The following is a 9,376-nucleotide window of genomic DNA, read 5'->3' as shown; positions in this document are numbered from 1 at the left end:
GTTGATGATGGTAATCAAGTATGCGACATTTTATAGGATGGTTGCACGAAGTTTAGAAATATAACTCTATAGGTTAGACATTTGGGTCAACTAAGTTTGAGGAAGATATGGAAACAATTAAATTTTCCATGTTATATTTTTTAGAGGTCGTATTACTTGGAAAGGAGTGGAGGTCATATATCAATTTAGATTATATTCACTAGATTGACAATTTTGAAGATTTCGTTAGTTATCCTTGGGGTCATGTATGCTTTAAGGCCACACTGGAAGGTATAAAGAGTGATTGCAATTGGAGTGAATAAAAAAAGCCTAAATCCATATTATGTTCCTCAAGAAGAGGCATACGGTCTTCCTAGTTGCCCATTGTATTTTAGGTAACAAATTGTCAATATTGTAGCTTATCATGAATATTAATATTAATTATGGCTTTTCCTTGTAGAGGCATGAGAATTTGAGATTTTTCATGAAGTTTGTAATGACTTTGCGGTGAAAAGTATAGCGTGTCAAAGATTTAAGGTTTCTAAATTAGATAGTTAGAAGGCATACTAGCTCTAATGCTCCGGAGTCATTAATATTTGGTATGATGTTTGGTCAAGTGAAGGTACATAACAAATAATTTTATCCTTCTTTTTCTCTCTCTCACTTTTTATATATATATATTTTTTATAAATTTTCCTTTGACATTTAATAACTAGCTTAATTCTTAAAGCTTAAATTAGAAGAGGAGTTGCATGCCATAGATGTGAAAAAAATATCACAACCTTTTTACAGTGGTTTTAGGAAACAAATTGGTTACAACAACTCAAAAATTATTAATACTTGAAGGATTTTGGTATTGACTCATAATATAAAAGCAATTGCTCCATTCTCAGAAAATAAAACTGATGCCTTTAGGCAACAATAAGCTATGACCATGGCAGCCAAAGAAATTGATAAAAATGATAATGGTGAGGTTGTGCCCATTAAAGCTAAAGAGACTAATGAACATATAAATTCTTTTGAGGACAAAAGATTTCCTGTAGGTTTAGGGTTTAAGGTTCATGGTTTTTAAGGTTGGGGGTTTAGGGTTTATAGTTTTTAGGGTTTAGGATTTTTAGGGTTTAAGGTTTTAGGATTTAGGATTTACGGTTTAGGGTTTTAGGGTTTTAGGGTTTAGGGTTTTAAGGTTTAGGGTTTAGGGTTTTGAGTTATTTATTTAAAGTCACCAGGAGGTGGGGGGTTTGGCGGGACCCCTACCAGCAGATAAAAAGAAGACAAATTACAAATACTGGAGGGGGGCATGTGTTAGCCCATATGGCTATAGATATTGATTTTGATGATACCAAACCACATGTATTGATTAAACAAAGATTTATGAGTTGTGCTTTTTAAGAAAATGATGTTATGGAATTAAAGTGTTTTGAACTAAAATGAAAGTATTTTAAAACCTTTGATATTGTTTTAAAATTTCAGATTTGGACCTATTTTAAATTATTTAAATATTTTTGGGTCATTTTATAATTTCACCTAGTTTGGGTGAAATCATAATTTCAGAAAGTTTTGGGATTGACAGAGCATTATTTAGAAATTCTGAAATTGGACATATTTGAAAGCTTTCATAACGTTTTGAGCCATAATACAGTTTTATAAAGTGTTTGGGTCAAACTGTAAATTTAAAAAATATTTCACTGTAGCAGTTACTGTAGCAAGTGGCTAACCGGATGTGGTAAACGACAATCCGGATTCTGGGCAGTAAGCTTTTGGAGCATAAACGACTATCATGATTTCGCAAACGACAATTCAGATTTCAAAAGCGGCTAACCGGATATGAAAAGCGGCATACCAGATATTCTGAAATTCAAATTTTTGCCTTAACGGTAACATAAAAGCAGCTAACCGAATTCCATAAACGGTAAGCTGATTATGACCAAAATGTGCATAACGGCTAGTTTTTGATCTCAAACTATATAAACTCAAATCCAATTCATTTTCAAGCTCTCTAGCAAGCATAAACAAAAAGCACACGAGATATCTTGAGCTTTCAATTTGCAAATCACAAAACACATTGAATCATCTCTTATTCTTCATTTTTTGAATATCTACTCTTGGAGTGAGTTTTGTTATAACTTTCATTTCTTTATTTTAATTGTAAGTGTTTGAGTATGTGAGACACTTGAGTGAAGAGATTGGGAGATAATATTTTTGTTGTAAAGGTTCATTGACACCTTAAAGTCAATTGTAAACGGTTAAAGCCTTGGAAAGGCTCGGATAGTGAAATCCTCAAGCTTAGATCTCTTGGAGGCGTGGACGTAGGCGGGGATTGCCGAACCACGTAAAAATTCGTGTGTTTGTTTCTCTTCTCCCTTACTCATTTGTTATTGTGCTTTTATTGAACTTATTGCTTTCAATTTTATTAAGAAGTTAGATTGTTTGTTGTGTGGATTTGTTACGATAATTTTTAAAATACCAATTTCAGCATGAACCAAACCTCCAGAGTAAAATAATAACAAAACAAATACTACTAAAAAGATGGAAAAATCAAAATCGCTGATGTTTATGGTTAATTTTGATGTCCTTCCTAGAAGTAACTTCAGTAAAACCCTCCGTAGAGGTAATAATTCTTTGGCCGCCCAATTTTTTGATAATTGCATCTTCCATAATCTCAGAGTCTGAAATGCCAAAACGGTCATCACCACAAAATTCATCACTGGAGTTGCTGTAATCCTCGATCCGATGACTTTCCAATTCTAGCTTTTGAATTGTTGGTTATAGGAGATACCTCAGGAAAATCAGTGCATCGGGTATTGAGAGTGCAAAGCAGCGCATTATCATGCGAAGCACATTGGATTGTCATAACTTCTATAGAAGGAATATCTGGAATAGAATCACAAGAAGTGGCAGTCTGCCAATAGGAACTGCGATATAATCTTTATTGAAATCGATAAGGATCCTAAGCAGGAGCATCACAAAAATTGAATCCACCGCCTGTCATTTCCACATAAGGGACGAGATCGCTGCTCAAAGGCCCAAGAGCTTTAGAAGGAGTAGAAGTAGTGGCCATAGAACCAACAGCAGTAACAGCAGGTAAACCAAACCCACTATCAGTCTTGTCGACAACAGGAACAAGATCACTACACATGAGCTCAGGAGGAGCACGCATAACTGAAGGTAAAGTGACTATGGTCGAAGGAATAACATCAGCAACAACATGAGAATGAGAACTGATAACGTGTGTCGCTTCAGTAGTAGTAACTTCGTTTGTTGCTTTACTAGTTTCAGCATTGGTGGTACTAACATCATGAACAACTGGAAGAGGAAGAACTGTAGCTACAAAACCAGCAGTAGCAACTGTTGAAGTATCATGAGCACTTTGATTTGTCGCTTCATTTGTCGCCGCGTTCTGCTTTTTGTTATCAACTTTCTGGACGTATTGAGTCTTAATAGGTTCCTTGGACTTGTTACCCTAAACATTAACAACATTTTTCTTAACTGGACCGACACGAGCTGCATTCCGCAACTCGGGTTTGTTGATGTAACAGGTGTCATCGGAGTGGCCCAGGTGCTTGCAGGTAGCACAATAATGAGGCACTTTTTCGAAGATGATATATTGCCAGAAGCTAGTGTCTTTTTCCCCGATCCATAAACGCTTCAATAAAGGCTTAGAAACGTCATACTCAATTAAGACTCTAGCAATAGTAGGCCTACTGACAGAGGCGGTGGCATGATCGATTCGTAGAGGTTTGCCGATGGTAGCAACAATGGAATACAAAGCCTGTTTGCATATAATATAGTGAACCGGTAAAAACAGCAAAGATACCCAGACATGAACAATTGGCGACTCTTCAGAGCTGTGGAATGTTGTGGACCATTTGAAAACACGTATAGCTTTGCCATCAATAAACCAAGATTGACGAATCCAAATTATTGTGTAGTCCTCTTCCAAGTGAAATTGAATCAGGATGTGGCGAGGATCCAATAAATAGATTTCAACGTTTCCTTTCAGACTTAATGCCACAAAAAATTTACAGATAATATCAATGGGAGGACGGATGAAAGAGAACTTACCCACCAAAGAAAGCTTGAATGGCGCGGCCATGATGTTGATTTCTTCCTCGGTGAAAAATATAGTAGGTTCGCCTTTATAGGTGGAAGATTGCTTGAAGGCGATGACCGAATAAGAGCTTTGAGACCCGATAGTAACATCCACAAAAGACTTGTAAGGTCGAGTGGTGGCGGTTTTGACGCCATTTTAGCAAATGACGGGAGTGGTGGGAACTCCAAATAGCAGCCGGATGGCCACCGGCCATGGACGGAGAAGCCATTCAGGCCGAGTTGCGCAATGGGAGTCCCCGGAAGAATAATGCGAAAATGCACCAAGAAAATTCAATTCTGTGGTCACAAACACACTGTAGCAGAAATGGTTACTGTAGCGATCAAATGTATTGTAGCAATGAAAAACAAGCACTGTATTTGGCCAGATTTAAGATGTAGTGATCGGCACTATTTAATAAATAGTGAATTGACACTTTAAAGCTTGATTAAGCACCCAAATCAACACGAAAATCACCAACAAACCCACAGAAATATAGATCGATGAAAGGTGAGTGTGTTTAAGTGGAAGATGTATGCTTACTTGCCGGAAAAATGGTAGGAAATGTGAAGGGCATAATCGGTTACTGTAATATGAATAGTAATCCAAATTCAAATCAATGTTTCGAAGCCCAAACGTACTCCGAATTTTCCAAACAACATATCAAATTGAAGAGAATTGAAAGACTAATGTGCTGGAATGGGTGGTGAACGTTAACTCGCTGGAAAAATGGCCGGAAAGTTGAATCAATGTTGCGGCATCACTGTAGCAATTTGAGAGAATATGTTACTGTAGCAAATCATGGTTTTTTTGTTTAGGGTTTAAGGGTTTTTTTCTTTTTTTTTTAAAACCACCAAAGAAAAGGTGTGTGGTTAGGTGGGACCCCTACCTGTCAAATAAATCCGAAAGTGAATCAGATACAAATGAGGGGGACATGTGCCAATACCTCCCAGAGAAAATGTGATACAAAATGAAATAGAAAAAAATCCTATTGTCTGACATGGGGGATCGCTTGTGCGTCCATGAGAAGAATACCCGAGAAGCCTCTAGGCTAGGGGTGGGCATTTTACCCGATCCGACCCGACTCGACCTGACCCAATAAATTTCGGGTTCGGGTCAGGATTGAAACCCGATCGGATTGAAATTTACAAACCCGATCGGGTTGTGATCGGTTCGGGTCAAACCCGACCCGATCGGGTTCCCAAAAAAAAAAAACCTAAGCTAACACTGCACACAGCACACAACTACACACACATATGCTGCTGCACACACAGTCACACAAACACAACACAAATCACATATTCATTCACAGCACAAACACACAAACACAAGGTTGCTGTTGCACACAAAACACATCCACAGATCGCACCCAATGGCCAACAACAAGTCGCCAAGGGAGTCCACACCTCAAGAATCATCCGCCTGTGTGCTCATTGCTGCTCGGCGTTGCTGCGAGTTCGCTGGTCCACGATTATTGCTGCTGTGTGAGTGTTCGTCATCCCGTCTGCTGCTGCACGAGTGTGCGTCATCCTGTCTACTGCTGCACGTCCGTGGCCACTGATTTGCATCCAAGTGCCAAGTGCCACTGCCCCAATCTGAGTTTTGTCGCTTCAAGACCCGAATCTGATCTGTATTTTGCTGCTGCTCCAAGACCCGAATCCGATCTGTATTTTGCTGCTGCTCCAAGACCCGAATTCGATCTGCATTTTGCTGCTGCTCCAAAACCCGATCTGCATTTTGCTGCTCCAAGATTCGACCCGAACTGCATTCTATTGTTCCAAGACCCGAAATCAACTCGATTTTTTGACCCGATCCGAACCGATCCGAACATATATCGGATAAGGTTGGGTTGGGTCGGGTCGGGTTGGGTTTTAAGTTATGGTTGTATTCGGATCAATATTTCCCCAACTCGAACAACCCGAAACCCGATCGGATTGACCCGAACTCGACCCGAGCTTGATTTTGCCCACCCCTACTCCAGGCAGCTCCTGAGGAGAAAAGAAATCCCAACTAGACCGATGAGAGCACGCCAAGTTGGCCAGAAAATCAGCTGCATAGGTAACCTCACGAAAAACATGTCTCACTTGAATGGAGGATGAAGATATTAGACGACATGCCTAACGCAGAGAATATGCATCAATTACTATTATATATTTAAATAATGTATCCAAGACACCACCACAGTTGAATCCGACTCCACCTCTAGCACTGAATGACCAAGCTGAATGGCTAACTCCAAACCCTCGCACACCGCCATAAGCTCAGTATATAAAATGGGCTTGTGGCCTGGAAAAGATCCAAAGGCAGCTATAACCACGCCTCGATGATCCCGAAGAATGCCCCAGAAGCAGCCATCCCAGGGTTGCCCCTATAGCAACCATCCAAAGTCAGCCTGACCACCCCAAGAGGCAGACTCGTCCAAGTAACTAATCGAATCGGCCTCCTAGGGGTAGACATAACTCGTAATAGGGGTGGGCAAATCGGATTTCGGTTCGGGTTGTTCGGGTTTCGGTTCGGGTTTCAACCCGTTCGGGTTGGAGAATTGAACCCAATCGGGTTCAAAACGCCAACCCGAACCAAACCGAACCGAATTTAATTCGGTTCGGTTGACAATTCGGATCGGATTGGGTTGATAATTCGGGTTACAATTTCGGTTCGGGTTAATTCGGGTTAGTTCGGGTTAGAATAATTTGTTAACATAAATATGTTAATAATATTGATTTTGATGATAACAAATTTTAAATGTATTTTGACATAAATATTGGAGCTATTTCTTAATAAACGAAAACTCTTTTAATCATTGCCTTATTTCTTCATAAAAGATGGTTTTTCAAATTAGAAAGAAATTCTCTGCAAAAACATGTTTAAAATTGCAATTCTGGTTATAAACGGTGAACCGGTTATTTTAAACGGTTAACCGATTATAGGCAGAGAGTAACACATTTCCTAAACCTCTAACCGTTTATGGAAAACGGAAAACACAATGGATAGGGAGGTTACTGGAAATTAACGGTAAACCGTTTGCTTTTAAACGGTTAACCGATTATCACCAGAGAGCAACATATTTGCCTAAGCTCTAGCCGTTTATGCTTAACGGAAACACCCAAGATGGGAAGGCTACTGGACACTAACGGTGAACCGTTTATTTTAAACGGTTAACCGATAACGTCCAGAATCGAAGGTTGTCCTCCTCTGGCATTGATTAACGAAAACTGATAAGGCTAATTTATTGTGTAGGTTACTGGAGACAAACGGCAAACCGTTTATTTTTAAACGGTCAACCGATAACACCCAGAGAAGCCACTTTATGCAAACCCTTAACCGCTAAATGAAAACGGATTAACTGATGTTCATTGTGCAGGTTACTGGAGACAAACGGCTAACCGATTATTTCAAACGGTTAACCGATAATATCCAGAAACGTTACTTCATGCAAGTCCTTAACCGTTTAGCGTAAAACGGTTAACCAATGTTCATCTTGCAGGTCTCTGGAAGTTAACGGCGAAAGGGCAATCCTAAACGGCAAACCGTTTATTTGAAATCTGGCTCAACGGTAACTTTGACCAGCCTAAACGGTTAACCGTTAATGGCTAACGGCGAACCGTTTTCTGTCCGACAGTTTGTAATGGCTAGATTTTCAGCTCCAAATATAAATAAGCTCATTCAAATTCAAAGAAGATTGATCACAACACAACCATTTGAGCTAATATTCGAGAATACAATCTTCATAGAGCTTAGAACACATTCTTGCTTCATCTACTCACATATCAAACATCATTGTGTAATCTTATATATTGTCAGAGGCAAAACAATTTGTAATCTTTTACTTTGAGTGATTGTAAGTGTTGGGATACACTTGGGTTAAGAGATTGGGGATAATCTCTTGTTGTAAAGGTCCATTGACACCTTGGAAGTCAAGTGTAAGCATTTGAAGCCTTGGAGGCTTGCTTAGTGGAATCCTCAAGCCCGGAAAGCTTGGAGGCGTGGACGTAGGCGAGGTTGGCCGAACCACGTAAAAATCTCGTGTTTGAATCTCTCTTCCCTTATCTTTTTATATTGTGATCATCTTAATTGTTATTGCTTTGAATTTGAGTTATATTTGCATTAAGATTTTCTTTAATATTGAATAATTTTTAGAATCCCAATTCACCCCCCCTCTTGGGTTGCATACTTGTATTTCATAGTTCGGGTTAGTTCGGGTTAGTTCGGGTTAGTTCGGATTGAAACAATTTAATCTAAAAATTCTAAGTTTCTAACCACTTAAAATCTAAAAATTTAAATTCCAAACATTCTTAACAACAAATATCCAGTACAATCAAACTACAAAAATTACAAATCTAAAAATTAAAATGGCAAATGGCAACCATGATTAAACATCTTCATTCTCCACATGACAAATAAGGCTAATAATCCATCTCTAAGACTAACACCATCAATACTCAACACAACATCTCCAAATTAGCAATAATTAACCACCACCATAGAAAAATATCGAGCAACAACGGATAGAAAATGAAGCAAATCAGTCCATGCTGCAAAAAAATTAAAAAACTTAATTAAAATTTAGTTGAATAACTCAATATGCCTTAACAATTCTCAATATTACTAGTAGCATATTTGTATTATGACTATGCCTTAATTGTAAATGATTATTAAGTTTGATCTAAATCGATAACAAACTTACTGTTGCAGCAAAAATCTTCATATTAGAACACTTGGATGTTCTGCTTATGTCGATTTACGAAGCTCTACATAAAATAAAAAGATTTGAAGTAAATAACTCTTTAACTTAAAGTAAACAAATCTAAAAAATAAATAAATAATCATTAATATTTATACCTTCTGTAAGAGCATCCATGAACTCATTTTCCTCCACCAACACCTGAAGGTTTGTCGTTGAATCAACAAAAAGTGAAGTTCGCAACCAATTTTGTGTCAGTATCAATGCTTCCACCATATCAGGAGTCATAGAACTCCTATATTCATCTAAAATACGACCTCCTGTGCTAAAGGCGGACTCAGATGCAACTGTAGATACCGGAATGGCAAGTACATCTCTAGCTATTTGCGATAAAATTGGGTATTTCGAACTATTAGCTTTCCACCATAATAAAATATCAAATGGAGCCCCCAATGCATTAGACACTTGATATTCAACCGACTCCATCAAGTAAAGATCTAGCTTATTTGAAAATTCTATGTGATCTCTAGTAACGGCAACCATCTCAGTATATTTGGAAAAAGGGTCCTCAAATACCTCATCGTCTTCATCCATAAAAGTCAGCCCACTATTAGCACTAATACCCG

The 9,376-nt window shown here is 38.4% G+C and overlaps 1 long non-coding RNA gene across 1 annotated transcript; it reads right to left on the bottom strand.

The window, feature by feature from the left end:
* Positions 1-8,459: 8,459 nt before the first annotated feature.
* LOC112100353 lies at positions 8,460-8,951 on the bottom strand. The gene is made up of 3 exons (XR_002906705.1): positions 8,909-8,951; positions 8,754-8,817; positions 8,460-8,601 (listed from the first exon to the last, which is right to left on the bottom strand). It is a non-coding gene; the product is annotated as an uncharacterized LOC112100353 (long non-coding RNA).
* Between the last annotated feature and the right edge of the window lie 425 nt (positions 8,952-9,376).

Source organism: Citrus clementina, unplaced genomic scaffold (genome assembly GCF_000493195.1).
Source record: "Citrus clementina cultivar Clemenules unplaced genomic scaffold, Citrus_clementina_v1.0 scaffold_3, whole genome shotgun sequence".
Lineage (NCBI taxonomy): Eukaryota > Viridiplantae > Streptophyta > Magnoliopsida > Sapindales > Rutaceae > Citrus > Citrus x clementina.
The sequence above is the reverse complement of the archived record's forward strand: the minus strand, read 5'-3'. Positions and strand labels throughout refer to the sequence as shown.